This window comes from Schistocerca americana, unplaced genomic scaffold (assembly GCF_021461395.2).
Source record: "Schistocerca americana isolate TAMUIC-IGC-003095 unplaced genomic scaffold, iqSchAmer2.1 HiC_scaffold_77, whole genome shotgun sequence".
In the NCBI taxonomy this organism is placed as follows: domain Eukaryota; kingdom Metazoa; phylum Arthropoda; class Insecta; order Orthoptera; family Acrididae; genus Schistocerca; species Schistocerca americana.
This window is the reverse complement of record NW_025726533.1, coordinates 875,001-882,500: the sequence shown is the minus strand read 5'-3', so window position 1 is coordinate 882,500 and position 7,500 is coordinate 875,001. Positions and strand designations below refer to the sequence as shown.

The following is a 7,500-nucleotide window of genomic DNA, read 5'->3' as shown; positions in this document are numbered from 1 at the left end:
ATGGGGAACAATTGCAAGCCCCAATCCCTAGCACGAAGGAGGTTCAGCGGGTTACCCCGACCTTTCGGCCTAGGAAGACACGCTGATTCCTTCAGTGTAGCGCGCGTGCGGCCCAGAACATCTAAGGGCATCACAGACCTGTTATTGCTCAATCTCGTGCGGCTAGAAGCCGCCTGTCCCTCTAAGAAGAAAAGTAATCGCTGACAGCACGAAGGATGTCACGCGACTAGTTAGCAGGCTAGAGTCTCGTTCGTTATCGGAATTAACCAGACAAATCGCTCCACCAACTAAGAACGGCCATGCACCACCACCCACCGAATCAAGAAAGAGCTATCAATCTGTCAATCCTTCCGGTGTCCGGGCCTGGTGAGGTTTCCCGTGTTGAGTCAAATTAAGCCGCAGGCTCCACTCCTGGTGGTGCCCTTCCGTCAATTCCTTTAAGTTTCAGCTTTGCAACCATACTTCCCCCGGAACCCAAAAGCTTTGGTTTCCCGGAGGCTGCCCGCCGAGTCATCGGAGGAACTGCGGCGGATCGCTGGCTGGCATCGTTTATGGTTAGAACTAGGGCGGTATCTGATCGCCTTCGAACCTCTAACTTTCGTTCTTGATTAATGAAAACATACTTGGCAAATGCTTTCGCTTCTGTTCGTCTTGCGACGATCCAAGAATTTCACCTCTAACGTCGCAATACGAATGCCCCCGCCTGTCCCTATTAATCATTACCTCGGGTTCCGAAAACCAACAAAATAGAACCGAGGTCCTATTCCATTATTCAATGCACACAGTATTCAGGCGGGCTTGCCTGCTTTAAGCACTCTAATTTGTTCAAAGTAAACGTGCCGGCCCACCGAGACACTCACTCAAGAGCACCCTGGTAGGATTGCAACGGGGTCCGCCTCGGGACGCACGAGCACGCACGAGGCGCGTCGCACGCCTTCAGCTCGCCCCACCGGCAGGACGTCCCACGATACATGCCAGTTAAACACCGACGGGCGGTGAACCAACAGCGTGGGACACAAATCCAACTACGAGCTTTTTAACCGCAACAACTTTAATATACGCTATTGGAGCTGGAATTACCGCGGCTGCTGGCACCAGACTTGCCCTCCAATAGATACTCGTTAAAGGATTTAAAGTGTACTCATTCCGATTACGGGGCCTCGGATGAGTCCCGTATCGTTATTTTTCGTCACTACCTCCCCGTGCCGGGAGTGGGTAATTTGCGCGCCTGCTGCCTTCCTTGGATGTGGTAGCCGTTTCTCAGGCTCCCTCTCCGGAATCGAACCCTGATTCCCCGTTACCCGTTACAACCATGGTAGGCGCAGAACCTACCATCGACAGTTGATAAGGCAGACATTTGAAAGATGCGTCGCCGGTACGAGGACCGTGCGATCAGCCCAAAGTTATTCAGAGTCACCAAGGCAAACGGACCGGACGAGCCGACCGATTGGTTTTGATCTAATAAAAGCGTCCCTTCCATCTCTGGTCGGGACTCTGTTTGCATGTATTAGCTCTAGAATTACCACAGTTATCCAAGTAACGTGGGTACGATCTAAGGAACCATAACTGATTTAATGAGCCATTCGCGGTTTCACCTTAATGCGGCTTGTACTGAGACATGCATGGCTTAATCTTTGAGACAAGCATATGACTACTGGCAGGATCAACCAGGGAGCTGCGTCAACTAGAGCTGAGCAGCCGGCCGCCCGGGAGTGTGTCCCGGGGGCCCGCGCGAACACGCAAGCGTCCGCTCAATTATTCTGCAAACAGGAGGAGGCTGAGCTCCCCTGCACCATACACCTCGAAACCCTCTCAGGTCCCGGCGGCGCGCAGCGCCGTCCTAAGTACTTGGTCGGGTTCGAGAGAGGCGCAATCGCCCGGAGTTTGGCGAGTAGACGCTTTAGGTGCGACCACCCGTGCTCCCAACTGAGCTTGCCGCTGCCGACAGAGGCCCGGGAGCGTGCTGTCGTGGCATTGCCGGCGGGAGACAACACGCGCCACCTACGGTGACCGGCAGCTCCAACGCCAGCGCCACAGAAGGACAAAAGCCCCACTTGGGTGCCGAAGCGAACTCTCCCAGCACAGCGCACGCGCCAACACGTCCGCACAGCTGCGATACAAACCACCTGCGAGAACCGCAGAGGCGACCGAGCAGCAGACGGCGTCGCGGCGCCGAGCGCCGGGCGGCGGCGCATCCTCAGCGCACACAGTCCTCAATCGGACCAGCACACTGCAGATGTCCACCGCGCTTCGCACCGGGCCCGCGAGGACCTACTTTGGCCGCACGGCGCCGCGTGCAGGGTGCGCCGGCGCGCAGCTGCGCCGCCTGCCGCCTCCGTCGGCCGGCGCGCCTGCCACTGGCCGCCCCCACCAGCCGGCTGTAGCGCGTGCGCCCACGCACCGCGCGGCCAGCACGCCGGGAGGCCCCCCCTCACCGGCCGGGGACGGTCCCACCCAGCCACCGCCGCGTATCGCTTCACACCCAGATGCCATTCACGTTCGTGGGCATGGTGGGTATCGCTGGAACAACCGGTTGGTAGCTCAACCGATCGTCGCCATCACTGATTCACCTCTAGCGAGAACAACCGCACCACAACGGTTTACCAGTTGTTCATTTGCGTAACGTCACCAGCAAACGTAGGCGTCCATCGCCATTTGCAAATTCAACGATTGTTGCATGCCTGTGTCAGGTGTCACGACACACTATGTCTGCCCACATACACGCAACAACATGTGCACGCTTCGCGAACACGTGGAAGGTGGCCCCCGTACGTATGCGATGTCCATTGCGCGAACGACTGTCAACCGGCCTCTGTCGCATGTCGCAGATGTGGAACGCAGTGCACCATGCTATCACGGTGTGTGAGAAGAGACGACTACGTCTGACAACACGCGCCACTACATCAACAGACGGCTCATGCTGATCGCCATCCAGGGCATACCACACTGCAATCCAGCTCTTATAGGGAGACGACACGTAGCTGAGTGCACAACATTTGGACCGCATGGTTCGCCGTTGTTGGCGCAGTCGTTGTACGGTCACATGTACCACGATGTATCATTCAGTACATGAGGACCAATGTGCAGTACAGTGTGTGATTTGGACGTACAACATCAGCGGACAGTTGACACAGGCCGTACCACAGCGTAGGCTAAGTGCTTCGCCATGCAAATGCCAATGAACAACTGCAAATGCCAATGAACAACTGCAAAGGGCATTGAGCATGTACGTCCTGCTGCCATCCACATTACAGTGTATAGCTGCAAGGTGTTTAACATGAAGCGATACACTGGGGACCGGGCAGTGCGAGTAGCAAACTATATTGCGGGGGTTGCAGTTAGGCAACACTACACTAATTTAACGCGTCGTATGACAATTACAGAGCAGGTTAAGGCCCAACGTGTGTTGGGTTAAGGCCCAACGTGTGTTGGGTTAAGGCCCAACGTGTGTTGGGTTAAGGCCCAACGTGTGTTGGGTTAAGGCCCAACGTGTGTTGGGTTAAGGCCCAACGTGTGTTGGGTTAAGGCCCAACGTGTGTTGGGTTAAGGCCCAACGTGTGTTGGGTTAAGGCCCAACGTGTGTTACGTTACGGCGCAACGTGGGTTACGTTACGGCGCAACGTGGGTTGCGTTACGGCGCAACGTGGGTTACGTTACGGCGCAACGTAGGTTACGTTAAGGCGCAACGTAGGTTACGTTAAGGCGCAACGTAGGTTACGTTAAGGCGCAACGTAGGTTACGTTAAGGCGCAACGTAGGTTACGTTAAGGCGCAACGTAGGTTACGTTAAGGCGCAATATAGGTTACATTAAGGCGCAATATAGGTTACATTAAGGCGCAATATAGGTTACATTAAGGCGCAATATAGGTTACGTTAAGGCGCAATATAGGTTAGGTTAAGGCGCAATATAGGTTACGTTAAGGCGCAATATAGGTTACGTTAAGGCGCAATATAGGTTACGTTAAGGCGCAATATAGGTTACGTTAAGGCGCAATATAGGTTACGTTAAGGCGCAATATAGGTTACGTTAAGGCGCAATATAGGTTACGTTAAGGCGCAATATAGGTTACGTTAAGGCGCAATATAGGTTAGGTTAAGGCGCAATATAGGTTAGGTTAAGGCGCAATATAGGTTAGGTTAAGGCGCAATATAGGTTAGGTTAAGGCGCAATATAGGTTACGTTAAGGCGCAATATAGGTTACGTTAAGGCGCAATATAGGTTAGGTTAAGGCGCAATATAGGTTAGGTTAAGGCGCAATATAGGTTAGGTTAAGGCGCAATATAGGTTACGTTAAGGCGCAATATAGGTTAGGTTAAGGCGCAATATAGGTTAGGTTAAGGCGCAATATAGGTTAGGTTAAGGCGCAATATAGGTTAGGTTAAGGCGCAATATAGGTTAGGTTAAGGCGCAATATAGGTTAGGTTAAGGCGCAATATAGGTTACGTTAAGGCGCAATATAGGTTACGTTAAGGCGCAATATAGGTTAGGTTAAGGCGCAATATAGGTTACGTTAAGGCGCAATATAGGTTACGTTAAGGCGCAATACAGGTTACGTTAAGGCGCCATACAGGTTAGGTTAAGGCGCCATACAGGTTAGGTTAAGGCGCAATACAGGTTAGGTTAAGGCGCAATACAGGTTAGGTTAAGGCGCAATACAGGTTAGGTTAAGGCGCAATACAGGTTAGGTTAAGGCGCAATACAGGTTAGGTTAAGGCGCAATACAGGTTAGGTTAAGGCGCAATACAGGTTAGGTTAAGGCGCAATACAGGTTAGGTTAAGGCGCAATACAGGTTAGGTTAAGGCGCAATACAGGTTAGGTTAAGGCGCAATACAGGTTAGGTTAAGGCGCAATACAGGTTAGGTTAAGGCGCAATACAGGTTAGGTTAAGGCGCAATACAGGTTAGGTTAAGGCGCAATACAGGTTAGGTTAAGGCGCAATACAGGTTAGGTTAAGGCGCAATACAGGTTAGGTTAAGGCGCAATACAGGTTAGGTTAAGGCGCAATACAGGTTAGGTTAAGGCGCAATACAGGTTAGGTTAAGGCGCAATACAGGTTAGGTTAAGGCGCAATACAGGTTAGGTTAAGGCGCAATACAGGTTAGGTTAAGGTACGACATAGGTTAGGTTAAGGTACGACATAGGTTAGGTTAAGGTACGACATAGGTTAGGTTAAGGTACGACATAGGTTAGGTTAAGGTACGACATAGGTTAGGTTACGGTACGACATAGGTTAGGTTACGGTACGACATAGGTTAGGTTACGGTACGACATAGGTTAGGTTACGGTACGACATAGGTTAGGTTACGGTACGACATAGGTTAGGTTACGGTACGACATAGGTTAGGTTACGGTACGACATAGGTTAGGTTACGGTACGACATAGGTTAGGTTACGGTACGACATAGGTTAGGTTACGGTACGACATAGGTTAGGTTACGGTACGACATAGGTTAGGTTACGGTACGACATAGGTTAGGTTACGGTACGACATAGGTTAGGTTACGGTACGACATAGGTTAGGTTACGGTACGACATAGGTTAGGTTACGGTACGACATAGGTTAGGTTACGGTACGACATAGGTTAGGTTACGGTACGACATAGGTTAGGTTACGGTACGACATAGGTTAGGTTACGGTACGACATAGGTTAGGTTACGGTACGATATAGGTTAGGTTACGGTACGATATAGGTTAGGTTACGGTACGACATAGGTTAGGTTACGGTACGACATAGGTTAGGTTACGGTACGATATAGGTTAGGTTACGGTACGATATAGGTTAGGTTACGGTACGATATAGGTTAGGTTACGGTACGATATAGGTTAGGTTACGGTACGATATAGGTTAGGTTACGGTACGATATAGGTTAGGTTACGGTACGATATAGGTTAGGTTACGGTACGATATAGGTTAGGTTACGGTACGATATAGGTTAGGTTACGGTACGATATAGGTTAGGTTACGGTACGATATAGGTTAGGTTACGGTACGATATAGGTTAGGTTACGGTACGATATAGGTTAGGTTACGGTACGATATAGGTTAGGTTACGGTACGATATAGGTTAGGTTACGGTACGATATAGGTTAGGTTACGGTACGATATAGGTTAGGTTAAGGTACACATTGTTGTAAGGAAAGGTTTAATGGGGGGCGGGGCGGCCGGTTTGTTGATTGTGATTATAGTAAGTGGATGCCTGCGGCATCATCTGATTTGCCACGTCAGGATGCACCTTTGGCTCATGACAGGCGGCGCTCTCATTCCATGCTTGTGGCAGACCTGTGTCTTTCATTCCTGCCATTGTTTGTGTGCTGTGAGAGGAGGCAGTATTGTGATGTTGGGTGCACCCCTGTGTAGGACATGTGTGGGTGTTGGTGGCTTGGCTGAGCAATGGTGGTTGTCGGGTGGGTGGGATATTCTGTTTTCTGAGTGGACCTCCCAGTCTGGTTATGACAGTGTGGATTGTCTAATGTGGCGGAGAGGATGCACTGGGTGTTGTTCCATGCTGGTGCTTACATATTGTCTGTGTGCGTGTTACAGGCAGAGAGTAGTGCGTGATAAGGGTGTGTGGCTGACGTGTGGTTGTGATTGTGAGCAGAGTCTTTCAGCATGTATACGGACAGTTGTATACATTATCTGTATTCTGATGGCTCTATCTATTACTAATCAGCGCCGTGTATACGTTTAATCCGGTTCCAGTCGAAACTGTTGTATCTCTGTACATTAGTGACACGGCGAGCCCGCTATGTAGTTACTCGTCTCGGCAGCTTCCACCGGTGTATGGCAAATGATTATAAGGAATCAGTCTAGTCGTCAATACCGATGGTGTGACGTCACATGTCTGGGGTGGGGGACGCTGCGCCCTTCCGGTGGGTCATGGCCTAGAAAGACTCTTCCCACGCAGGGGGGCGTGGACTGTCATTGACTCTTCCGAGTAATATACTTGCCGTACGTTTTTGCGACTGCGAGTGCAACGCTCACCGGTACCGACATGGATGGAGCGCCTCCTAGCTGACCGCTCAGCATCGGCATTCGTACAGAGAGCAACGCGATCGCGTCTCTAGCTCGTAACTGGTACAGCTCGCAGCTCATGTATAGGGACAGCGGGAATGTCGCATATTGGACGTACCTCTTCATGAAACGCATGTTATAGGGGTGGATTGCACATTGCGACTGCGGGAAAGGTCCGCCGTTCATCCGCTGGAGTTGCGAGTTGGGCGGTTGGAGTGGGGCGCAGGTGGAGTGATTGCCGGTCCACGATTTCGTGCGGCAGAGGCGCTGGCGTTGGGGTGCTGTGGTCGACAGAGGACGCAGGCTTTGTGGGTGGGGTCGAATGATGGGCACTGTGGGCCCATCGATGTCTTGGTCGGCTTGGCGTCTCATAGATGGCGGTATCGTCGTTGCAGGACGTCATGCCGCGGGAGACCTACAGATGGCGCTGTGTTTTGTGGTGCGCTCGACATGGCGGACGTAGTGTTGTCAGATTCGCATAGATG

At 51.5% G+C, this 7,500-nt stretch overlaps 1 non-coding gene across 1 annotated transcript in view; it reads right to left on the bottom strand.

Moving 5' to 3' along the window:
- LOC124590634 overlaps positions 1–1,674 on the bottom strand; it is a 1,910-nt gene extending 236 nt beyond the window's left edge. Inside the window, exon 1 of the ribosomal RNA XR_006976692.1 lies at positions 1–1,674. This exon is cut by the window's left edge and continues 236 nt beyond it. This is a non-coding gene — a ribosomal RNA (small subunit ribosomal RNA).
- Between the last annotated feature and the right edge of the window lie 5,826 nt (positions 1,675–7,500).